General features: G+C 42.7%; 1 long non-coding RNA gene across 1 annotated transcript; it reads right to left on the bottom strand.

Annotated features, from left to right (window-relative positions):
* Positions 1-1,439: 1,439 nt before the first annotated feature.
* LOC123283404 (uncharacterized) lies at positions 1,440-18,877 on the bottom strand. The gene is made up of 3 exons (XR_006524050.2): positions 13,531-18,877; positions 11,818-12,019; positions 1,440-5,815 (listed from the first exon to the last, which is right to left on the bottom strand). It is a non-coding gene; the product is annotated as an uncharacterized lncRNA (long non-coding RNA).
* Between the last annotated feature and the right edge of the window lie 8,320 nt (positions 18,878-27,197).

The following is a 27,197-nucleotide window of genomic DNA, read 5'->3' on the forward strand; positions in this document are numbered from 1 at the left end:
CTTTTTTTAGTTCTAAAATTTCCATTTGATTCTTCCTTATATCTTACTTTAATTTGCTGAGATTTTCTGTTTCTTTCCTGAGAGTTAATAGGCTTTAATTTGTTTCAAGTGTATTTATAATTGCTTATTTAAGTATTTTTATGATGGCTGCTTTAAGATTCTTGTCAGATATTTTAATATCTGTGTCATCTCTCTGTTGGCATCTGTTTATTATCTTTTCTCATTCAGAATGGGATTTTTCTGGTTCTTGGTATGATGAATGATTTTATATTAAGGCTTGGGCATTTTGGGGTATTACGTTATGAAACTTTGCATCTCACTTAAATCTTCTGTTTTGGCAGTCCTCTGACCTCACACTGCCTTGTTACGAGCAGCCCTGGAGGGAGTAGAGGCAAGCAGCAGGATCAGCCTGGCTGGAGTCTGCCCCCAAGGCTGTCTTAGGGGGTCCTCAGCCCAAGGAGGAGAACAGAACAGCCCACCCAGCCTTAGGTCACCTACGAATATCAAGAGGCCTCCACCCCACCCCATCCAGCCTCTGTCAAGAGGAGGGGAGTGGGCACAGGGACTGTGGTCAGGAGCCCTGGAGGTGAGGGGTAGGGGCAGAGACCTCGGGGAGGAGCTGGGGGCCCCTACTCTGCCCAGAGGGGCCTCCTGGAAGCCTGGGCAGAGCCTGGAGCCCAGGGCTGCTTCTCCTGCTGGAGAACACACACAGCTCAGAACTAAAGGAGATGCTGGGCCCCAGGATCCTCATACCTTGCGGAGCAGCCCCTCCAGAACAGCAGCCCAGGTCAGGTGCTTGGGGGTGTGATCCAGCCACTCCCCCTGTGAAATGGAGGGGAATCATACCAGTCACACCCATGGTTCTCTCCTGCCTGGGACAGGGTTGGCCTTTACTGAGTGGGGTCTTCAGAAGTGACCCTACCTGCCTGATCCTCAGTTTCCCCTCTGTAACTTGGGGATGCGAACAGTCCTCTTAGGTTCCACGATCGCCTCAGCTGTTGCAGCCTTGGCGTGTGAAGGACAGGGCTCCTCCCAGCCCGTGTGTCCCAGGGTCATCCTGTGGGGGCTCCGCAAACACCCCAGAGGGAGCCCCTCAACCTCAGCCACAGGAGGGAGCCCTGCTCTCAGGGGGCCAAGACCAGACGGGGCTTCCAGAGAGCCCCTCCCAAGTTGACCCGTCCAGCTCACACCAGCCTTGCCCCCCTGCCCACCTCAGGCCAGGACAGAGCCCTCCCACCCTGGCGTGATGGCACCTCTGACCCAAGGGTCAGACCAGGCAGACATGACACTTAAATCTCAAGAAAAAAAGAATCAAAGTCCCCTCCAGAAAGTCTGTTCCAAACCACACGAGCTGCGTTTGGAAACGCCCGTTTCCCAACACCTTCACCAGCCCTGGGTTTTAAGAATTTATTTTTCTTTTTTGCCTCTACATCTGCCAATACACAACATCATATATTTTAAATTTTTATTTGTGAGACATTCCTGCCCTTATATCTTCTCCATTCCCTAGTGGGGTGTTTTTGCTGCCTTTTTGTTGATCTAGAGTTCACTCAATTTGGCACTGCAAATGTCTCCTGCTATGTCTTTTATCTTTAATGTTGTTTGTAGTTTTCCCCCAATGCACAAGAATTTCATGTTATTGAACCAGATTTGACAAGCTGTTTTCTGTATGGCTTCTGAGTTTCACCCCGTCCTGTGAGATTCACATCACACAGATCTGAGGCAACCTCCCATATTGTAGGGCCGTCCAATGTCCCCTCTGATGCAGGTTTCTGGGGCTGTAAACTGCCCTGTTCCCGCTAGATGGTTTCTCTTCCCCACAGTATTATTCACCTACTCACATTTCTCTGCCTCTGGGGCTGACAGGAACAGAACCCAGAGCACAACTCCTTTTTTCTTATTTCCTCTGAACCTCCCTGGAGCCTGAGGCACACAGCACAACATTTCTGAAGATGCTGCGGTTACAAGGATGGAGACCTCCCAGCCCGATATCTGTCTCACAGCTTCCCACACTGTCCCTGCGTCATACCTGCCATGAGGGATTTTTCAAGGTGAAAATTTCTTCTATAACTTTAGCCCCCAACCTTCCAGCCTCACCAGCTGCCCAGGCTCCTCTCCGAAATCTCCTGACATCCCCTCACCACTGCATCTGCCACCAGCTCCCGAAATACTGGATCCTTCAGACCAACCTCCCAGCTCTGCATCCCCATCCGCACCCCCTAAGCTTCTGCCTTCCCCCTATCTGAGACCACCTTCACCTGGAACATGCATGGGAAGTGGCGTTTGTCATCTCACGTACACTTCCAGTGGGTAAATAATTAATACATTGAGTGGAGGTCATGTAAATCCTCATCATCACAGCGCTAAGCTTTTCACAGGCAGTTAAAAACACCACAGAATTCTGTGAATGGTTATGATTTACTGGCACCTACACCCCACAGATATGGCCGTGGGTCCCCTTGTTCTAGGACCTTGGCCCCGCCCAGCATTGCCTCCACCCTGCCACCCCACCAGACACCCACCACACCCCAAGTGGCTGGACGGATGCCTGCGTTTCTGTCCAACATGAAGACTGCATGGCACACAGCACACCATGACAGCCAGTCGTAGAAGGCCTTCCCTTCCCTCCAGGACAGCTGTGCGGTAATCTCACCCTGGACTGGAGCTGTGCGGGCAGGCCCATCTTGGAGGTATAGTTTGAGATCTAGAGTCAAAATGCTTGATTTTGACTCATCATTTAGGATCGACCTGAATTTGGACAAACCACTTATTCTGGCCAGTTTTGGGGTATTTATAGATATAAAATCAGGCTCCTGGTCCTATTTCTGCTTTCTATAGTGGCACCATGAAGTAGGACAAAGACAGTGAATGGGAGCATCAGTGGCCACCAGCCAAAGACCTGCAGGAGCACGCGTGCAGTCAAACAAAGTTGTTATTTTTGATACTTTGTGCAGTGAAGGCTCCCACCATGGGGAGTCCCGGGGCCTCTCTGGCGCAGGTTGTCAGAAGGGAATTTTAATGGGATTGGGTCTGTGCTTGGTGTTGTGGGGGGTTGTTCAAGAAATCTGGAGTCTGGGCTGAGTTGGGTGCTGTCAGGAAATAGGGGTTACTTAATGACTCAGTATCCTAATAACTTGTATCCAGGACTGGCAGGAATAGAGCAGAGCTAAAGCTGTGTTCGCCAGCGCTGGTGGTTTATGGTTAAGATTTGGCGCTCTCTTCACCAGTCCTGGGCCCATTTCCTGGTCAGGGACACACACCATCCATCTGTCAGTTGGCACACTGTGGCGGCTGCGTGTCGCTGTGATGCTGAAAGCTGTGCCACTGGGATTTCAATACCAGGAGCATCACCCATGGGGACAGGTTTCAGTGGAGCTTCCAGCCTAGACTGACTGGGAAGAAGGACCTGGCCACCCACTTCTGAAAAAGTTGGCTGTGTAAACCCTGTGAATAGCAGCAGAGCCCTGTCTGATCCAGCACCAGAAGGGGAGAGGATGGTGCAACAAGACCGGGCAGATTTCCACTCTGCTGTCCACAGGGCTGCTAGAAGTCAGAATCGACTCCACAACACCGACAACAAAAGAAGCCATTTGTGGTGGAGCAGCAGTGGACACTCAGGCCTGCCCAGAGCAGGCCACATTGGTCATTTTTAATGTTGCATTGTGACCTTTCTTGTCTGTGCTCCGAGCAACTGCAGAGGAGCCCTCGTTTTGTCTCACTCCATCACAGTCAGAGGGACCCCAGGCTGGTGCCGGGTGTGTGTGTGTTGATCAGGAGACACCAGGCTGAGCTGTGAGGGCCAGGCCAGCACCCAGCTGACAGCTCTCAGGACGGTCCGTCCTCCCCAGCATCTTTGGAGGCTGTGAACTCTCGCATCTGGCAGCACAGGGGGTCATCCTTCTGCATGGTTCCCAGCTCCATACCCACGTCCCCGCCGGGCTGCCCTGCATTTCTGCTTGTGCCATTTTTCCTTTGTTCTCTTTTGGTGATGGAACCTTTGAGAATCTGACAACATCACAGACTTTCATTTCACAAAGACAAAAAACACATACACATAGCATTCTGCCTAGAAGTTCTGTGGGTTTTTAGACCCACCCAGCCCTGCACTGGGAGGTGGGCACCCATCACATCTGGCTCTGGATCAAGGCCCTCCCACCTGTGACACGACCCCGACCCCACCTTTTCTGCTTATGAACAGTTTGCTATCTGATTCCAGATAGACTGGATTTGAGTCCTGACTCGTCATTTATTCGCTGTGTGAACTTTGACAAGCTATTGACCTATCTGTGCCTTAGTATCCTCAACTCTAAAGGAGGAAAAATAACAGTGCTGCTTCGTAGATTCCTTGGGAAGATTATGCAAAAAGCTCAGAACAGTGTCCATCGCAGAGTGAACACTATAGAAAGTCTTAGCTCTTTGCTTAGACTAAGATGAATCCTTCAAGACTCAGCTTGAAAACGCTCACCTCTTTGAGATCTTTGAGTCCTCAGGGTTCAGGCCGCTTACTCCCTTTTCACAAACACTGTAAGTTCTGTTTTCCTCCCCAGCACTTACTGTGCTGCCCTGGGACAGCTCTCTTGTCTTTATCTGCCCTTCGAGCAGCATCCCCACCTTTCGCTGTTCCAACTCTCTCTGCGCCCTCATTCCTCAGCAAGCCACCCCAAACTACACCCCTTCTCCAGAAAGCCTTGACACTCAGAAAATTAGTTGCTCCTTAAAATCTTCTTCTCCTCTGGGACAATCCAGCAAAATGTCAACTTCACTGGAGCTGCAGCTCAAACTTCATATTCTCCTGCTCGCCTCGCTTGACCTGCTCACGCGTTCTGCTCTCAGTAAGAAACTGGTACAGACCCTGTGTCTACATCAGTCTCCTTCCACAGAGGATATCGAGGCATTATCTTTGTTTCCCAGCAAAAAGGGTAGAATCATGGACATCATTTGAGCTCAGTGAAAGTTTGATAAAGAAATGCATTTCTGAGCAGATGACTAGACATTACTTCTCCTCTTGGGGAAAACTTAATCAGAATTCTCAAAGAGGCCTTGCCCCAACCCCACCAGCTCTTGTTAAGGCTTTTTCTGGTCCTGCTCCCCAGAAGTGATTCATTCATTCATCAAAAGAAAAGAAAAGACATGACAAGGTCATGGTTCTAGTCCCAGGAGGCGCGAGGTCAAACGAGAAGATGTGGTCCTGTCCTCAGGAAGGACATGGCTGGAGAACAGCATTGAACATCACGCCCACAGCCTGGCATGTTCCTTGGGGTCCTTAGTGCTTCCTTCTTCCCCATCATCCTTGGGTCCCTGGGCCAGGTTCCAAGCGTATGAGGACCCCAAAGGGAAACCAACTGACAGTGTTTGCAGAGGCCAAGGGGCTCGCTTTCTAGATCAGTCCTTGGCCAAATGAGTTGAATATCTCATTTCCTGGGTTGACACATCAATGCATCAATGACTGTGGGAGTCACAGCCCTCAGTAAGGGTCTCCTGGGACTGTGGGCCTGGTGGTCTCCATGTAAGCAGGAATGGGGTGGGGGGAGCATTAAGGAGGCCGTCTTTGGGGAAAGCATTCTCAATTTTAGAGCCTAAGGAAGTTTTAAAGTCCCAAACACTCAAAAGAAGTATATGTGTATGGGGTGCTGGGAAGTAAGAAAGTAGATTGACATTTGTGACTTGATCGTAGGGAATCAACAGTAACCATTCTATTCATTCATTCTTTCATTGATTCAGAAAAACTTATTATATAGGCAAATGGCAGGAACTGTGCTATGTCTGGAGGATGCAGCAGCTTACAAGACAGTGTGGATCTGGCCTTTACAGAGCCCTAGTGGAGAAAAATAAAAAGAAAGGATTAGTTAAATGAAACAAACCAAAATAATAATTGCTGTGAAGGTCATAAGCAGGATAGTGTGACAGAGACCAAGGAGAAGGTATTTCTAATTTCTTGACCTTAATGGGAAAATATAAGTACAAATCTGTTTTGTAATTAGTGATAAAAAGTCACAAACTACAAAAAAGACGTTAATTATGAAATGTCAATATAAAACATTCTTTGTCTGTTTTTAATGTTTTTTGCTTTAAATTCTACTATGGTCACAGAAGTGCAATCTCTGCTGTCTTTTAAAAAGATGAAGCAGTATCTATGAGATATAGAAAGAGAAATTGGCAAAATCACTATCATTGTATGAAACAGAATATTCTCCTCGGCTTTTGACGGAAGGAAGAAAAAGTAAATAAAGATATGGATTTGATTAAATAACTTCAAAATTTCAGGATGAAAAAACCCAAAATTCCAATGAAAGTGTATATATATATATAAAAAAAGTCTTCTGAAAAGTACTTGAATATTTTACGTTTTATCATTGACTGTGCTACGAGGAAAATCCCAATAAATTCCTAACAGTCATTTCTTTGCAATTAATCTAGATATTAAAAACAAAAGGAAAAACAGCACCGCTTCTCCAATAAAGAAATTGCTGACAGGTTCTGCTTTTTCATTGCTTGATCACAAGATTCAAAGTCAAGCTCAAATTAATCTCTTTGAGGGAGCCTTTCCTGAGCTCCAGCAGACTAGTTGCTCCCTGATTGGTGCTCCCACAGCGTCCTACACATTTCTTCACTAACACAATAAAACAGATGACTATGTTTTCCTTACTTGATTACCTATTCCGCAAGTCACAGGGAGCTTAAAATTCCATAAATGAGGCCAATAAGTAAAATGACAGTAACTAGAACTTTCTGTGTGAGTCACACAAGGACAGGTATTTATCATGTGCCTGAAACTGGGCTAGATATTTTACACGTGATTTTAATTAAATCCTATGAGGTAAATAGTATAATACTCATTTTACGAATGAAAAACTGAAGCACAGAGAAGATGAGCAGCTCGTCCAAGATGCACTGTTAATAGATATGGAGGATTTGAACCCTGATCTGTCTTCAAAATGACTATTTTTTAAATCCTAAAATGTAACATAAATATAGAAAAGTGTATAGAGCGTATATATAAAATTCCATGACAGAGATGTCCCAAGGACACTCCTGCGGGAGCTCTCTGCCTTGACTTCAGGCAATAACAGGGTGTGTTGTCTGTAGAAATTTTATCAATAAAAAACTGAATAACACTGGTCTGCATTTAGCTTTCACAATGGGTCAGCATTTCTGAACAGTGTCAGTGATAAAATACTCTTCGCTGAAAAACATCTTGTGTTGATCTAAATTCTAAAGAGTTGTGTGGTTCCTGTTGAGTTTTAATTATATATAATATGTATGTGTGTATAAAATTAAAATTTACTAAATGAGCACATTGTTATTACACATTCTTTAATGAACTCAGTTCTCAACATAGATGTGAATCCAAAGACCTTTCTGACTTACAGTTAGACCCCAACACATGAGGGGCAAGCAACACGCATTCATTCTGAGAGTTAAGTTCATCACTGTTAGCGGCTGAATTGCATCTCTCTCCCTTTCATTCCTATGCTGAAGCCCCAACCCCCAGTACGTCGGAATGCAGCCCTATTTGGAGACAAGACTTTTAACCAGGTAATTAAATTAAAGTGAGGCTCTTGGGCTGGGCCTTAATCCAATCTCACCCATGACCTTAGAAGAAGAGGAGATCAGGACGCACAGGAATGTGAGCGCAGAGGAGCAACCGTGAGAGACACAGAGAAGGCGGCCACCTGCACGCCAGGAGAGAGACTTCAGAGGAAAGCAAGCCTGCAGCCAGCTCGATCGCGGACTTCCAGCTTCCAGAACTGTGAGGAAATAAATTCTCTGGTTGAAGCCACCCCAGCGTGTGGTATTTTGCTATGGCCGCCCAAGCAAACTGACATGATGATGGTTTCCAACCTCACAAACTTGCTTTCGTGCAGTTAGCGTCTCCAACGTGTGACACTGTGTGTCCCTGTGTTTAAGCAGTAGATTCAAAATAAATAATGATAGCACAGTGACGATCAAAATGAAGACACAGAGTTTTAGTTACTTAATTACGTCTATCTCTGTGAACACTTGGTGATTTCATTTGTGTTTTGGTGTAAAACAATGTAACAGAGAGCCAACTGTAAACTGTAATATTACTTGAATTTTATTCTTCTGTTTTAGTCGTTTTGAAACTAAAGATGAATCTAGAAAATATGGATTATTGTTGATTATTATGGGATCATTACGAAAAATAATATTTCCTATGGAAGAGAAAGTTGTTAAGAAATATGATCCATTCTGGGAGTCCGATATGGTAGGTATGCAACTATTTGATGCACGATCACAAGCAAATGCTGTGTGAGCACCACCAAAGTCCAAAAAGTAGAGTATTGCTAATACACAGGTGTCTTCCCAGTGCTCCCTCCCAATCACCACCTCCATCTTCTTTGTAAGCGTAATTGAGTCCTGATTTCTATCCCAATGGTTTATTTTTTTCCCATTTTGGAGCTGATAATACACCAGTAAATTCTTTCGTGCCTGGCTTCTTTCTCACGACATTGTGCCTGTGAGATTCACGCCTGCCATCGTGCATAACAGTAGTTTGCTCTTTACATCACTGCACGGGATTCCATTGTACGAACATAACACATCGTACACTCGTGATGGAGACTTGAGTAATTTTCAGTTTGGAACAGCAGACAGTCCCCGGCTTGTGATGGCTCGACTTACAATTTTTCTACTTTACGATGGTGCAAAAGCAAAATGCATTCAATAGAAACTACTTCAAATTCTGAGTTTTGATCTTTTCCCGGGCTCTTCATATGCAGTAATATCCTCTCTCGTGACGGTGGGCAGCAGCAGCAAACACAGCTCCCAGTCAGCCTGTGATCATGACAGTGAACAACTGACACACTTACAACCATCTTGTAGGCTTACAACCATTCAGTTTTTCACTTTCAGTACTCAATAAGTTACACAAGAAATTCACCACTTTTTTACAAAATAGGCTTTGTGTTAGATGATTTTTCAAGCTAATGGCACTGTTCTGAGCACGTGTAAGGTGAGTTGAGCTGTGATGTTCAGTAGGTTTGGTGCATTAAATGAATTTTCTTTCTTTTTTTTTTTTTGAGGAAGATTGGCCCTGAGCTAACATCCATGCCCATCTTCCTCTACTTTATGCATGGGATGCCTACCACAGCATGGCTTTTGCCAAGCGGTGCCATGTCCACACCCAGGATCCGAACTGGCGAACCCCTGGCTGCCAAGAAGCGGAATGTGTGAACTTAACCGCTGTGCCACTGGGCGGGCCCCTATATGAATTTTTGATTTACGATATTTTCACTTACGATGTGTTTATTGGGATGTTACCCCATCATAAGTTGAGGGAGATCTGTTTTAGAGTAATGCTGCTATGAACAGTCTTGTGCACATATCTTGTTGTGCACATACACACATTTCTATTGGAAATGGAATTCTTGATTTATGGAGTGTGTGTATCTTAACCTAAAGCAGTAAATAGTGAACATTTTTCTGAAGTGGTTGTAAAAATTTACACTCCGGTCAGACGCGTATGAGAGGTCCCATAGCTCCATATCCTTACCAGCGCTCAGTATGACCATTCTTAGTTTTAACCAGGTTGATAGGTGTGTAGTAACATCTCATTATGGTTTTAATTTGTATTTCCCTGATTAACAAGTAATGATGAACACCTTTTTTCACATGATCAAAGGCCATTTGAATGACTTATCTTGTGAAATGGCCAATCAAATTCTTTGCTTATTTTTCTGCTGAATGGTCTGTCTTTCTGTTGTCAGAAGGAAGGGAATCAGTCCGCTCATGCCAAAATTGTGCTGAATATGGGCCTTTTGAAGGGCAGACCATTGGATACATGGGGCTAGAGCTCAGAAACACGATCTGAGCTGCAGAAACCAGATATGGAATTCAGTATGGAATTCAGTCTACAATACTTGGTGTTTTCTACAAAGCCAAGAGAACATGGTGCTTTGTCAATCCAGCTACGTGGCATGTGGCACTGTCAGCCACAGCTCTGGGGCCCAACTCTCAGTGAGTTCTGCCGGAGACCGATTTAAACATAATGACACAGTAATCTCCGTAAACCCGGGACAAATTATCAACATAATTTGGAGACTGTTAATAAGCCAAAGTTCCATCAAAATTTATTACTCTATCAGGGCCACCCTTGGCCTGAAGGCGGACGACCAAGTAATGACTTATAAAATGACACTTTTTTAAACTAGGAGACCACATTAAATGTGATTTACAATGAAAGTGCTGACATCAGAAACTGGATTTCATGATTCCGTGTAGCTGAAACCTTAAAAAAGATGTTACTGGGCTGCAAATATACTCTTATTTAGCCTTCAATCACAGGTGGCATCCCAAGTTATTAACAGACAGGCTTACTGCTTATCAGAAAGGTCTTCCTGGATGTCAGCAAATGAAATTAAGTCTTTCCCTGGGCCTTAAGAACGTCATTCAAATTCTTCCATATTCCCAATTAAAGAAAATAAGGAAACTCTAATCATTCTAAACTCACATTATTTTAAGCAATTTGTTTCTCAGAATTGGAAATTTTTTAATGTGATATGACAAAAGACTGCTGTTATTATGGGATGCAGTCTCTCTCTCTCACACACACACACACAAACTATACAAAATAAGTGTGGAATACATAAATTCTCAACCTTAACCTAATTATGGTGACATTTTCTCTAGTTAACTATCAAATAGTTGGAAAAAATCTAAAGAGGGATTTGTTGTATTCCGAATTAAAGCATATATTTTTATAAGCATGCTAACAATTTCATTTACATATTTCCTTTATAAATTTTCAGTCCTTCTAACTGATTTAAGGAAATACTATGGTGTGAGAAGAAGCATTGTGGTATATGGGAAATAGACTTTTGTTGGAGTCAAAAGGCCTGAATATAAGTCCAGCTCCATGATTTTCAAAGTGAATGGCCTTAAATAACACATGTAAACTTAGAATCTTCATTTACAAATTATATAATAAAGATAAAATTTTCTGGGGCTGGCCTGGTGGCTTAGTGGTCAAGTTCGCGCACTCTGCTTCTGTGGCCCAGGGTTCGTGGATTCAGATCCTGGGTGTAGACCTGCACACTGCTCATCAAGCCATGCTCTGGTGGAGTCCCACATACAAAATAGCGGAAGGCTGGCACAGATGTTAGCTCAGGGACAATCTTCCTCAAGCTAAAAGAGGAAGATTGGCAACAGATGTTAGCTCAGAGCCAATCTTCCTCACCAAAAATTAAATAAATAAAATTTTCTGCTGTGAAAGGAAGATGAAATAAACCACTGTTTCTGAAAATGCTTTGTTAAGTGCAATGTTATACAAATCCAGTTACTTTCGTCTCCCTTACCAATATAGGCCATCCTTTTGCTAGTATTTTTCAACACTTCTTCACACCTGCAAGAACTTCTAAGACTCGGCTCAAACATACCCACCTCTGTTTAGCCTTCCCCAGCACCTGAAGCGACAGTTGAGTTGTCACCTTCTCCATGTTCCCAGAGCATATTAAAGAATTACTGTTACAACTCCTGGTTCATGGTAATGGTAGTAGAAGTAGTAATGGTAGTAGGAATATAGCAGTAGCAATCGCAGTTGTAGAGGAGGTAAGAGTAATAGGACTAGTAATTGCTACTTATTAAGTGCATCTAGAGCAATGCAGCAAGCACAAATTTAAGTCTCACAACAGCTTGATAAGGACAGTGTATTTCTATAAAAGGAAATAAGTTTTAGAGACATCAACAGACATATCCAAGGCTCCCAGCTCTTAACGTCATGTGTCAGTTAGCTACTGCTACATAAGAACCCACCACAACATGCAGAAGCTTAAACAATAATCATTGTTTTTATCTTACAGTTCTGTTGCTTGGAAATTTTGACTGGACTGGGCTGAGTGGTTCCCCTGGTTTCATGTGTCTCTGGTCAACCTCAGCTTGTCTGGGCAGGACTGCATCTGCTTCTGGAAGTTGACTGACTGGTCGTTGGGCCACCTTGGCTTTTCTCCATGCGTCTCACCCTCCAGGTGTCTAGACATAGTCACATGGTGAGGACAGAGGACTAGAAAGAGCAAGAAAAGGAGAACCCACAGAAGGATGCAAATTTCTTGAGACACAGCCTTTGAACCAGCATCTGTCACTTCCACCACATCCTACTAGATGGAGAAAGTCACGAGGCCAGCCCAGAGTCAGAATGGAAAGGGATTAGTCAGAAGACAAAAATCGTGGACAGAGACAGCATCAATTAGGATCATCAATGCAATTAATCTACCACATCCCACATCATGCAGTTTCCCTAATTCTTGATTTTTTGGTCTTATTTGCATATTAGACTGAGACCCCAACAGAGGCAAGGATCGTGTTCTAGGATTCTAGCACTTAACTCCTTCCTGGGCATTTATTCAGTGTTTTAACTTTTTGTGTGCAGAGGGGAGACTTATATACTTGATCCAATTTCTAAGGTAATTGAAGGAATTATTCATAGATCTATTCATCTGATTAACTTTTGCTGAGCTGCTGCTATGTGCTAGGTAAATCTTTTTAAACATAACTCTTCTAAATATATGCAGAATTATTGTGGTATTTATTAAAAGGCTCAGCAACACATTTCTAAGCTTAGTTTGTATATCTGTTTCAAGGTAGGAAGAAATAATCGTAGGTGTTGTTAAAATCCTCATCACCCAGCTATTTAAATTCCGAGACAGTCAAAGAAGCTTTTTCTCACTAAAGTAGATATTGGTCATGGCAATCCATGAGAAAATATTAGGTTGTTTTTTTTATAGTATTTTGTTTGCCATCTCCTATCCAAATCAATCAATCTATATAGAAAAACTCAAAATTAACAAGGTCAAATAATAATATCAATCTATTAATATACTTTATAAGAAATCCTGTATAATCTCTAAATTTGGGGATTCAAAATTTAGTACTCAATAGGAGAATTTTTGTGGTGACAAAAACTGAAGTAACATTTTCATAATTAAAATGAACATTGAAAAGTATGTAAATTTCAAAAGCATTTAGTGAGAACCCACCGTGTGCAGGACACTGTTGCACAGATGCTGCAGGGAACGCTGTGCATTTTTCCCAATTGAAAGATTCCATATTCTCTTGAGAGCCGTAGAATGCACATAACTATAAAACTTTAGTAAATAATCAGGAACCACCACATATGCACGGGATATTTTCCATAAGGCATAACTCACTTTACAAACATTTCCTCCTCCCTAATATTTGTACCACAGCTTTTTTCTTTGTAAAATGCAAATATAACAACAGGTATGGACAGAAACTTTTTGAAAGACAAATTAATCAAACTCTTGAAGAACAAATTGTACCCCAAAATACCACCCAAAGTACTTTAAACAGAATACAACAAACATTCACTCAACCCTAATTGAAACACTTTTCCAACTATCCTATGGTCTAAAAAGACTAAAATACCAGGCTAAGAAGTCTTGAGGATCATTTTTGCCTCCTACTGTATTTACTGTTAACTTACACTTTACAAGGAAGCCCTCGCTTAGTCTCTGTCTAGCCCGCATCCTTTTGCCACTAATATCAGAATCTTACCTTTCCTCTGAGGCCTCTCTCCACCCTCATTAATGGAAAATAAGGTTATTAACTTCAGAGCTCGTAAGAGACTTTGCCCTCTTTTGCTTCATTATCATTCATTGGCCGCGACTCCTCCTCCCCATGTTCTCACTGGTCTGTCTTTCTGGTTGCCATTGGTGTGCTCTTTCTGCTATTTCCTTGGTTTCTAACAGCAGAAGTGGCCTTTAGTGACCTCCCCTGGCGTCGACATCCAGTTCCTGCCTCCATTAAAGACGGACTAATTAGAGTGGACCGTGTGTTGGTCCAGGACTAATGAATAAAAGGGAGCACGAGAATCAGTGCTTTGAAACAGAGCACTGACTGTCTGAAGCTCTGAAATACGAGTCCAGCCTCCCATCTGGGAAGTCTAGGTTATGATTATCGACCTAGGTGTGCATTACTAGTACTTCTGTATCCGAAGTTGGTGATGAGATCTGTTTTAATCAGTGCTGTGTGTGTGTGTTTGTCTGCACACGTGAGCACGTGTGTATGCTGGAGTTTGTGTGATTTCTCCTTCAAAATGAGTTTTATGTTAGTAAACATGAGAAGACTTCATTACTGGAAAGCACCAACACTGCTGAGATCAAGGGGACATCAAATTGCTTACTATCAGACTCATTTTGATTCAAGTCATCCAATTTTTTAAAACACTGAAGACTCTTTGATTTACATTAAAAGTCTTTCTGGGAATAGAAATTCTTGCCAAGGGTCCCCGCTGCCACATCCCCTCCGTAATCACACCTCCCCTCTCTCTACCTGACCTTATCATTTGCATCAATCCACGGAGCCTGCCTAGTCAGTGCCCGGAACATCTATCAGACATTGGTGAGAGTTCCACCCTTTTAGATATCAACTCACTTAAGAGATTACAGGGCAACAGCCTGCCTCTCAGATTTCCTGACTTGTACTGCTTACACTATCTGTGTGCTGACTCTCAATCCTGTCGGCCATTAACATGCTATGGACCACATGATAAAATGACTTACATAAAAGAGATGACTAATTAACGCTTGAAAGATGAGGATGGGGAAATTAAATCAGTCTAAAGATTATACCTTTTATAAGGAGGAGAAAGGTAAAACTATACTAGGGCAGTACTTCTAAAAGTTTCATGTTCAAAAGAATTGCCTGAGGAACTTGTTAAAATGCATGTTCTGATCCAGTAGCTGTGGAGTGAGGCCAAGGATTTTGCATTTATAGCAAGATCCTAGGTGATGCTGCTGCTGCTCGTCTGCAAACCATATTTTAAGCAGCAAGATGCTGGAAGCTTTGGTGACCTGGTCAAACAAATCAGCATATTAAGGTCTATTTCTTCCCCTGTGTCCTCCATGGTTTTATTGTAGTGGCATTATACTTCCAAAGGAAGTACGAGAATATTGCAATCACTCCCCAAGCCCTGGGTTGAGTTTCCTAAAAGTTTAAGTTTTCGTAAGTGATGGGGAGCTTAAGAACTTAAATTAAGGTAGGGTGCAGAGAGAAAGATGAAAATTCAGCCTATGAAAATGTTTATGTTTATAATTTTATTACGTTTATAAAGAGAAAAAGAGAAGAACAGAGTAAAAAGAATGAAAATAAATTACGTCCGTATATCTTAATTTACAGAATAAGGTCCACTTACCTTTATCTCAAGATGACTTCCTGTGATGTTGATAATGTCTTAAAATTGATGTGATGGGGATGGTGTTACTAAGAAATGAAGACAAGGAAATGCAATGTTTTTAGGAAAAAAGTCCTGGGCACTGGGTTTCCCCTCTAATTCATGGGTCTACAAGCTCTTTGAAAACCCAGTGCTTCTTCACCTCTCTGAAAGAAGGAAAAGTCACTCTTTTTTTGAAGGCCACTTGTCACCTCTTTACTGATTGTGTCAAATCACTCCAGGTTAGGCCAGGCCTTGCTACAGCTTTGCTTATGCACTTTCATAAAGTATCGTCTTTGAGTACCAAGCCATAATAAATTCCTTTTCTCTGACAGCTTTGCTTTCTTATGGTATGTTCTATATCAGGTAGCTGATAAGCAAAAGAAGTTCTGGGAGTTGCTGCAGCTATGGGCAGGTGTGCTGCACCCATGCTGTCTGTAGTGTGAGCATTGTCCCTTCCACTGTCAAGTTCCGGACTCTTAAAGTTCCCGTTAGTGAGGGAACCACTTTCTGCTTTCAGTTGGTCATTATTTCTTCAAATATTATTTTCTGCCCCATTTTTTCCTTCTTCTCCTCTCCTTCCTGAACCCAATTTACATGCATGTTAGAGCTTCTGATATTGACCAAAGGTACCCCACTTTTTGCCATTTTCGCTCATTTGTTTTGGTTCTCTGTTCTTTAGATTGAATAATTTTTAATGATCTATCTTCATATGCATGGAGTCATTCTTCTGTCACCCCAATTCTGCTGTTCAGCCCGTGCAGTGAATTCGAATTCAGATACTGCATTTTTCAGTTCTAGAAATTACGTGTGGTTCTTTTTATATAGTTTGCACTTCTTTGACTCCATGTATGTTCTCCTTTATATCACTGAACATAGTTTAACAGCTCCTCTAAAATCGTTTTTGCTGATCCTACCGTGTCATCTCACAGTTGGACGCTGTTGAATGTTTTTCTCTCCTTCTCGAGACTACTTCTTTGTCATTATGGGTCGTATCCTCGACATTTGGAATGTTATGTTGTAAAGATCCAGTATTCTGGAAAATCCCTCAAAAACTGTTCTTTTCTTTTGTTTGTTCGTTTTAGCAGGCAATTAATCTGTGTGGACTTCAGCTGCGAACTTCTCTGCAGCAGCAGCTCGAATCTCCTTTCAGCTCTGTATCCTTCATTGGGCTGCTTGAAATGTGCCCAGCAACCAAGGTCATGAGTCAGCCAAGGATCTGGGCAGACTGAACACAGAGTTTGGGTGTCTCTCTCTCTTTTCTCCCCATTTTCCAGCTGCTGTGTTGCTCCAACTCCTATCCTCCAGAGAGGCTCTCGAAGCCTTCACTACCCCATGCTGCACTTGCGGTGGACAGCTTCCAGGCTAAAAGCTACAAACTTGGAGAAATCACCCTGTAACTTTCCCTCCTTCCAAGCGTCAACTCCCCTCCAGAAACTTCCTGCTTTTGTTCATCCTCAAGTGCCTTCTGGTAGTTGATTTTTTTATTTCTTCACCTTTTTGCATTTTGTCCAGATCAATACAAGTGTCGGTCTTTAGGAACTTAGTCATACCAGTAATAGAACCTTAATTTATTATATATTAAGATCCCTTTTTTATACAAATCTGTCCTTAATAATACAGTAATTTAGACCAGAAGTTGGTACTTCCAAAATAATACATAAAATGTTTAGCACTGGCTTGGTGGTTGGACACAGACATTGCAAGGTAGAAATCTGGTAAACCTTGGTATACCGTGGCATAGCAGGAAGACAGCAGCGTAAGCATGCCGAGCCTGTGTATCTAAACTCTAGGGGAAGTAGTAGCTAAAAGTAGGAAAACCAGTGTATGTTGAAGTTCCTAACCACTTTAGGAAAACTCATAAAAGAAAGTGATGAACTCAGGCCAAGACCGTCTCAAACTGAATCAGCTGTAAGGAGCAATTTAGAAATGGGGTGGCCATACAATTTATCATCTGAACCAGGTTATTTTTGTGAGTGAAAGGGAACACTGGTAATACTTAATTGGGACAACAGACACGTTCAGGCTTGCCTAGTACACATTGGTACACGTGGTCACTAACGCTGAAGAGACAGTCTTAGAAGGAGATAAACTCACAGCATCAGTCTCTTTCTAACATTTCCCAATGATGTTCTTCTGTCAGAAACGCGAGGCAGTCTAGTAATAAAGATCAGGTTAAGAGGCTAGCCTTGGGGCTGGCCTGGTGGCATAGCGGTTGAGTTCCAGAGCTCTGCTTCGGTTCACCAGCCTGGCTCCCAGGCGTGGACTCACACACTGCTCATCAAGCCATGCTGTGGCAGGCGTCCCACGTGCAAAATAGTGGAAGATTGACACAGATGTTAACTCACACCTAATCTTCCTCAAAAAAAGAAAAAGAGAGGCTAGCCTTCTGAACCAACGTTTTTCATATATCTTCCTCATGAAATTAAGAAAAGAGGACTAGGCAATCCATAGAGAACAATAATTTTCCCAGTGGCATAGTGGTTAACTTCACATACTCTGCTTCTATGGCCCGGGGTTTGTGGGTTCAGATCCTGGGCATGGACCTACAGACTCCTCATCAAGCCACACTGTGGTGACATCCCACATACAAAATAGAAGAAGATGGGCACAGATGTTAGCTCAGGGCCAATCTTCCTCATCAAATAAATAAATAAATAAGTGAGTCTTCAGGATTAAGAATCATGTCTAGATGAGATCTTCAGCTCTGATTATTTACATGTGGAATTGACTAGAGGCAAATAGACCAGAAGTCAGCTACCTTTTGAGAGATGATATTGTCAGAGTCATAAATTGGCCAACAAAAAAACCATGGTTTTTCTACATCTAATGGAACATTTGAGTCCCCAAACCTACACAAGATTATGATTTCAGGGAGTTTTTGATTTAGTTTCATTTATTTGTTTGACAGAGTTTCATATTCAGGGTTTTGATCAAACATAATTTTAATTCTGGGCTAAATCCGATTAGTTAGAATGGGATTTTCCTTTGTGGCCAAAGATAAGCCTTTAGGGCAATTTACATCTGTTTGGTCACAGATATTAGCCCCTTTATTCCTTAAAGTGCCATTTCTTTTGCCAACTGCTTGAACTCTTGAGGGTAATGAGGACAATGCTGTAGTTAATTTACATTGAAATGTACTGGTTTGTTGTACAGCCTGACCTAGGAGACGGTTTTTCTGGTAATGCATGTAGTTTCCAACAAGGAATTAAATCATTTAACATTTCATTTTTTTTGTCAGTACAATATAATCAACACTTCCAGAAATCCATAAAATAAGCATTCGATCACTATACAGATTCATCTCTACCTACCTGCGGATGGTGAATGAAATCCTTTGGTAAGTTTAGAAGAGTAGAGACTGGTCACATTTTAATAACTGTGCTAACAGGATCCCTTGCATTGTGAGCTTCACAAGTAAGGCGCAAGTTATGTTAGTGGACAGTCCTAACAAATTTACGTGAAGTTGGAAAGAAACCAATGTATTCCATTCTGAATGGTCACCTTTCCTTTCTTAACCTGAGATGGAGAAGCTGTGAGCAAGAACAGGGAGAAGGGCCACCATTCCATTGACTAGCCCTCATCACAGCTTGCCCGCACGTAGGAAATTCCCACACGTTTTGTTCCCATGTTGGATATTGATTTTGTACACAGGCCACATCAGGAAGGCAGAGCATAGATAAAAGCTCTCCCCTTTTTTTTAAATTAAACTGAGCTACCAAGGAGAAAATAAAAAGCAGAAGAGCACCACCCGAGCTGCAGAATTAGCTAATGTACTTTCTTCTGAGAAGTCGGTATTAATTTTTCTTTACTTTTGGTCCAAATTACTTTTAAGGAAGTTGTTGTTAGAGGGGAACAGATGATACTTCCTTTTAGTACAAGAATACAATATTGCCAATCTTCAAAAAGAAGAAAACTTTTTAATCTCCGCACAGGGAGACATATTAGAGACCATAAACACAGTCTATCTAATAATTTAGATAGAAGTTTACCCAACTAATTGTCAAAAGCAATGAAAGGTGAAACATTAACAAACAGAAGTCTTTGAATTTTTCTTTTGCATGAAGTTCTTATGTAATTCTTGATTTTCATGGGCACTATAACCGCTAATTATCTTTTAAAACAGTTAGATTTAGAATTGAGCTCAGTTTTAAGGTTTTTAAATATAGACATTTATAAAAGATAACTGAGAAAGTCGATAAACCTAGCTGAATTTGTATCAAGAAAAGTCACTGAGACGTTTAACCTTGACCTCAAATTTTCATGAGTACATGTTTTTACAACATTGTTGGTTCCACAAGAATTCAGTCACAAAGGCTGTAATGTATGTTATCACCATAGACTGCAATTTCATATGTAAATTGCCTTTAGCTAGATGTCACTTCCTTTACCAGGAATTTTCGGGCAGTTTTAGCCTATGCCCAGAATTTTGCCCCTAAGTCTGAGCCCCAGGCTTCTACAAGCAACTGCATACTCCATCTGGATGTCTACTAGCCATTTCAAGTTCAAGTTACCAAAAATAAAACTCTTGATTCCCCTCACCCTAACCTTAAAACTGCTCCATTCTCAGTATCTTCCATGATTGCAATGTTTAGCTAATCCTTTTGGCTCAAACTTTCAAAATATACTCTGCTCTACCCTGCTCCCGTTTTAAGCCAAGCTACCATCATCTCCTAATCAAACAAGCGCAGTCGCCTCATTACTGTTCGTGCTGTTTTCACTCTTGATCCCTACAGTCAACTTTCCTTAAAGCCATCAAAGGGAACATTTTTAAATCCCAACATAGTCGGAAATAAAATCCTATACCCTCACCATGACCCATGAGAGACCACACCGTGGGTCCCCTCCTAGGGTGTCCATGCAAGCCTGTTTGATGGATAAAGTTTTTGTGGCAGCTCTATAGACACAGATGGGTCTCCAAGCAAAATTTAGTTTGAATGTTGACAGCGATGATGCCACACACACCCCAAGATGGTATATAAAGATTTAGTACTTATATAATGCAGCTCTCTGGGGAGAGAGAGCAGAATAAGCCTCTCGACATGTTCCAAAAATGGCTTGAGAGAGAAAGGAAAGGAAACCAGCGGGTTTTTACAGGGATTAGGGGTTGGGGTTGGGCCGAAGGTTCACAGGTGGAGTCAGGGGCTTGCGTGGTTTGAATCCCCTACTCGGGCATGTTGCAGGTGCTGCTTTCTCAGCCTCAAACACCTCCACACATTAGAACGTCTATTGTAGGTTTTGCCAAACATACAGAATGATGGAAGGGCGCAACGAGGGGAAGGTATTTGACAGGGGGTATTATAATAATGGACCATGGGATCCACGTGGATAGAGGCAAGAGAAAGCCAGAGGACTTAAGCAGATTGTAAGAAAGTAGTGGCGTCTTGCATTGGAGGTCTCGATGAGGCTGAAGTGGAGGGTGTTTGGACAAAGTAGATGAAAGAATAGGAATATGATCCCAAAGAAGAGGCCACTGAAAAGAGTGGCTGAAATGCAAAGAGAAGTTTTGACATAGGTGAGGAAGCCAAGGTCCAAAGAAACTGAAGCCAGATTGTTAGGGATTTCATCTTCCAGGATGATGTAACCACTGACAAGAAGGGCAGAAGGTTGAGCAAAGGGAAACTGTGAGCAAGACGTTTAAGTCCTCAGTTAATGAAGAAAACTGATCAGAGATTGGTCATGAAATAGAGAAGGGAGAGAATACTGTGGGCAGACGGCTTGTGCTTCGCTCTAGATGCTATTGCTGCCAGAAGTCTCTAAACCATATGCAGAAACTATTGATGGACTCAACCAGAATGGAATTTTTTTAAAAAATCAGCACAGACTAGTTGGTATATTCCTGGGAAAATATGCACATTTTAAACACAGGCTTTTAGAATTTGTAATACACAATCATCACATTGCAGAGGTTCCAATCATTATTGCCAGGGCTCAGCTTCTCTGAGAAGAGGAGAAAAGCTCAACCAATTTATGAGAAGTACTGAGGCCCAACCACTAAGAGACCTGGAAAGGTCACACAGGTAGCAAAGGCTCAGAGAGGAAACTATTGCCTCCTGGCTCCGAGCTTCCTTGATAACCCGGCCCCCTCCCCTCGCCCACAGCTACTGGCACATGATAGCCCACCAGCTTTGAGTCATATAAATGCAAACAAAAATCACAGTCCTGTCTGCCTTCTTATTTTGTTACGAAAATACCATTCCTATAGAAGATATATTCTTAAATAATAATAATATTATGTTCACCCTTCACCAAACTTAGAAAATAAGACACGTCAATCTATTTGAAGCTCACTATTTATCCCTGCATCCCATACTCTCTCCCACCAAGGTAACTGCTTTCCTGAACTTCTTATAATTAATCTATTTCATATTTATATAGTTTTATCATATATGAAAATATGCCTAGATAATACACTATTTCCTTTTCCTTATTTGAAGTCTTCATGTAAGTGAAAACATTCTATGTATCTCAACTAATAGAAGGAATTTTTTTCACTTGGTGTTACATTTTTGAGACTCATTCATATTGATACATGTTGCTTTGGTGTATCCATTTTCACTGTTGTAAAATTGGCAACTGAATAAAGAGAATATAATTTATATATACATATTTCTTTACTGATGATGAACATATTTGTGTCCTGTTGTGTTTTTATTATTACAAAGACCACTGATATAGATAAATGTGCATAAATAGCATAGATATAGATACAGATATAGATATATAGTTTGGGGCAGAAGTACAATAATTTCTCTATATTATGGAAATTCTAGGTCTTTGGTTATATGTCATTAAAATTCCACATTGACTTGTCCACATTTTTTAACCTTCATGAAAAAGTTTCTTGCAGAAAAGCAGCACCTCGCAAGTTTGTCATAAGAAATGGATGGCATGTTCTTAACTGACAAATAACATGGTAGCCGGTGTTGAGAGCCCACAATGAATATCCTACACCCAAAACACTTTTTCTCTTATTAATATTTGAATTTCTCACACCTAACCAAATCCTGGCACAGAGTAGATATTTGGTAAAACTACTGAGTTGAATAAAATAATGGACCATTATACTTACAGGCTTTTAATCACAGACCCCACTTTGCTTCTAACCTACAGAGATTATGAACCAGCCCATGTCAAACCACTGGTCTGACTTCCCAATAGGAGATTGCAATTACGGGCTGCTGAGCTCCAATGAGAGAAATGAAGAGCTTTACAGTCATCCAACACTATTTCCTTCATTCGGCTCCTCGAAAGGTAACCTTCCAGCCTCTCAGGAAAGACACTGTCCTAAAAGAGCTGAAACATGACCAGAAAATTTGCACATGAGTTTAAAGCTTTAGCTCAGAGATCAGAATTTCAAATCCCGGGTATCCCCCTTGACATACAAAAGTGACTTTTCTGTCCAGTAGAGAGGCAAGGAGGGAAAAGGTAAACTCTAAAGTGACTATTGAAGGGGCTGCCTCCTCAAAACAGTGAGTGAGAAAGTGAAACCCCTGTAGTCAGCACTGAATGAACGGAGAGCAGCCACTGGTAAGAGCTTACGGCAACTTTATAGGGTTTACAGTGAGCTCGTGACCTGCAACCTGACAGGGGCTGCCAGTGAGACTAAACAAGCCAGTGCATCAAGGAAGATTTCGTTCTCAGCAGCCATGAACTTTAAGATGATTAACAGGACAAGAAGTGTAGATTCCAGGGGCCCTTTGCAAGACTCTAGGGCAGACAGAGTTGTGAACAAGCGGAAGATGGAACAGCCAAAAGTGGAGTGGGATGAGGAGAAAGTTGAGTGTCAAAGTGTATTAGAAAAACTGATTCCATTACAAAACCAATGGGCGTGACTGAAGCGAGGTCTTGGTCTCATCCCCGGGTTTGCACCCACCCCATCAGTCCTCCTTCCCAGTCTACAGAATCAAACCAAACCCAAGGGCAGGACTCAGTTGCCTGCACTTCTGCAGTGTTGCCCCAACCTTGTCTGGCTGCCCGTGCCTGCATCACGCCCAGCCTTACAGACATGAACCACATCAACCCCCAGCCATCTGGCGGTAGTCCATCCTGGCAACTTGCCAGATGCCACTTCCCTGGCTGTTATTCAAGGCATGTCTCTATATTTGGTCTTTGTCTCAGGACGCGCCATTCTCTGAGAGGAGCCCTCCTCATACTCAACTTCAGCTGTTTTCAGATGATAGGCTTTGCCTGTCGACAAGACTTCCTCCAAGCACATCCATGGTGTCTATTCCCCTCTGCTCATCCGGCTCCTGTGAAGGGGTCCTAGTTCCTTATTTCGGCTCCTCTCCCTTTCCTCCATGCCCCTGCAGTTTCCCCAGCGATCAGGACAGAAAGCAGCTGCTTAACCCCGGCCCAGACCTGGATCAAACAGCCCGCTTGTGCATTGCTGCCAGCATCATAGATCATCTTCAGATACTCCGTTTGTATCAGACCATGGCTTCTTATATTTTGTTCAGGCCCCTAAATCTGTAACCTGTATACATAAAGACCAGCCAATCAACAGAACAGTCAGACCTGACAGGCTGGGTGATTGGTAGTGAAAAAAAAAAATTTCTGCTTTTCCAAACCAAAGGAAATCACCCTGACAGTGTTCTAATAGAAGCTTCTCTGTGCTCCCCTGAAGCCTGGCCTAGCCCTGAGCGCCTCTTCTTCTGAATTATAAAGTGTCTCACTTCTACCCTCCGCAGTCCCAGTTACCTTCAAGAACCAGACTCTCAAACAGTAACAGATTCAACTCATCCCCGGGTCCCTGTGTCTCTTCCTTGTGCAGGGCCAATGCACCCAGGACCATGTCCAGTCACCCTGAGCCCCTGGGGCTGGGGGCAGCTGTTCCTTCAGACCTGGAAAAGGGAGAGAAAAGACTATTCAGATCTCCTCTTAATACTGACTGCTTCTAAAGAAGCCAAGACAACGACAGACGGGATTCAGCCAGTCAGTAAAGATCCAGACACACCCACACCTGCACCTGCCTCTTCATCACCGAAGGCATTTCCTTCACCGTCTGGGGCCCCTGAATCGGTCTAGTCCACAGCCCAGCATTTCTAAATGCGGGATCTCTGGACCACCTCCGTCAGAACCAGCTGAAGGATTGTCAGAATGCAGATTCCCAGGCCCCACCCCACACAGCCTGATTCAGACACCCTGCAGCTGGACTTCACACATCTGCATTGTTAACAAGATGCACAGTAAGTGTTGAGAGCTGCTTCCCGGACCCTTCCAGGTCCTTCCCAAGGAACCACAGCTGAGTAGCCTGAAGCAGAGGGTTGTCAGCAAGTGGTAAATTCACTCAGAAGGCAAGGGTACAATTATTCATCTTTTGGACCACGAAGAGCCTAGCAGAAAAAAGTATGTCCAAAGAAGCTTGAGAAACACCCAAAAATATCACTGCTGGGGTCCTACCTGGACTGCAAGTGAGGTTATGTGCTGAGAGCAGCCGGGTAGATCCAGACCTTAGCATGGATGTCTGCGTAGTGAGGCAGGAGCCTCCTGAAGGCTGAGCAGGAATTCTTGTGCAGTCACAGTGATCCCCGAGGGAATAGGATGCTGTCTTTCTGGAGTCACTCTGTGCCCTTGGAGGAACATGTACCCACGCTTAAGGATCAGCCTTGATCCCCAAATGCATACCAGTTGATGTGTCCAGCCAGTCAAATGTACTGTGCTGAGCGTGACGTGGCTTCCTTAAATCTTGATCCAGGTTTTGATTCATAAACTCTAAGGGTCTTCAAGAGCAATCATAGTGAGGTCCTTTGGGACAATTTCAGGAACCAGAGGTCCCTCAGATTTGCTGGAGAAAGCATCCTGTGTTGACTTTACTCTTCTGAGCCGACAACTTCTTCTATGCACACCCTAGGCAGAGGCGGTGATGATGGTTCTTGTACCAGAGTCCAAGAGGACCCGGACCTAACTGGGAACATTGGGGTCTATCCTGGAGAGAACAGCTCTCATGGGATTTCAGGTAACTCCAGGAGAGAAGAACATTTGCTATGTGGAATGATCGGCCAAGAGCTTGTTGCCAGGGTACTGCCGGAAAGCCTGGAGTGGAGGAATTTTCCTACTCATGGGAGGGGCCAGACTGCATGAGTGGTTATGTCACTAAGGGAACAAGACAGTAAACATAGTTCATGCTCCTCCCCAAAGGGCTAGGCTAGTCAGGAAGGAGCCATGTAGAGCTTACTCAGCTGTGAAAGGAGACAGAAAGGAAGCCCATGTGATTAGATAGTCTCTCTGGACTGAAGTGGCCCATGGAGAGAGCTCTGATGTCACAAAAGATGAGAAGGATAGACCACAAAAGTGAGAAATATCTGAGGGTTTCATGATCTATTCACAGAAGGCGTTTTCTGGGCCTTGAAAACACAATACTGTCATTTCACACATGACAGTATAAAGGACTGCATTTCATGCGTTGGAGACAATGTCCAATGAGTATTTGATCAGAGAGTATAGAAGACCTAAAAGAACAGCCCAAGAATTTTGAAAATTACAAGAAAGTGTGTTCTCTATCTGAGGGTAATAATTGAGGAAAATTCCTGCAGCCAAATGTACAGCTAGTTTTAGTGATGGAGTGGTGGCTGAGGCTGAGGTGGGATACAGGAGAAAAGGATGAAGGAAACGAGACGATAGATTTCAGGAACAGCAAGTGTACAGGACAGGATAGAAATAAAGCTCAGGTGTATGTATGTCTCTCAGAATAAAATTTTTTGAGGGTCAAAGGGGTCCACAAATTAAGTTTGGACAAAGGAAAATCAAGAAAGACACGTCAATGATAATTCCAAGTAATGTGAGCCACAGAGAAGAGTGGATTAGTAATCTCATTTATTTACTCTTTTGCAAAACCAAAACCAATACTTACTGAGTTCCAAGTATAGGCCAGGCACAGTGCTTGGAGCTGGGTGTATAGAAAAAAATGTATTATATGTATAATAAAATATATAAATACTGCATGTTTGTATAAGCCCTGCTGTCATTGTCACAATCTAACCTATCCAAAAATAAGTAATGGATTTAATATTTGTTTTCTAAGGCCTGTTAATATTCAAACATTATTTCTTTCTTTTTTTTTACTAATTACTAAACAGTCATAATTCAAAGATTATTATTTAAGTCAGGGGTCAGCAACCTCTGGTCTACAGGCCAAATCTGGCTCACCATCTCTGTTTGTCATTAAACTTCCATTGGACACAGCCACACCGATTATTCACATGCTGTTCACGACTGCTTTCGTGAAACAATGGCAGAGTTGAACGGTTGTGACAGAGACCATATGGCCTGCAAAGCCCAACAAACTCACCATCTGACCCATTACGGGAAACGTTTGCCTCCCCTTGTCTACACCACGGTCTGTAATAAGCCTGGCAGCACATCTTAGACTCAGGGCAGCCTCTCCTCACCTCCTGCCCAGCTTCCCGCTTTCCTTTCTGCTGCATACTGACTTAACGTGCTACTCGATCACTTGGGCAGGAGGTAGGGGCATCGTCTCCATCCCTGACTAGAGAGTGGGACACAATTACACTGATTTCTGGGGGAAAAAAAGGGAGGGGGAATTTTTGAAACAATATTTGTAAGGTCAATACTGAGAGAAAATATACTGGAAATAGCAAAAGTAACATAAAGGAAAGTCACAAAGTTTAAGCCAACCTACATCTTCTTCAAATAACATGTATTTAGGTTTGTAGTAATATTAAATGCCAACAGAGCCTTCTGGATTTGAGGGCTCTGAAGAACACGGAATCTGAACTGTCTCTGATCTCTACTAAAATATTCAGACAAATAGGAAAAAATAGAAAAGAAATGGTCAACAGCCCTGCATTGTAGGAAGGATGCTATTGACAATGTGAGAAATTTTGTGAGACGGTTTTCCTAGATAAAAGATAAATGAAATCACAGCTTTGGAAGAAACTAAAGAAATAACTCCCTTTTGGGGAAAAAAAATGTGGAGTTATGTTACAGAGAATAAGCAGATACCGTGTAGCTTGGAAGGATTGTATTTTGTGACATGGGAGACCACAGA

The sequence above is a fragment of the Equus asinus genome, chromosome 2 (assembly GCF_041296235.1).
Source record: "Equus asinus isolate D_3611 breed Donkey chromosome 2, EquAss-T2T_v2, whole genome shotgun sequence".
NCBI classification, from domain to species: Eukaryota; Metazoa; Chordata; class Mammalia; order Perissodactyla; family Equidae; genus Equus; species Equus asinus.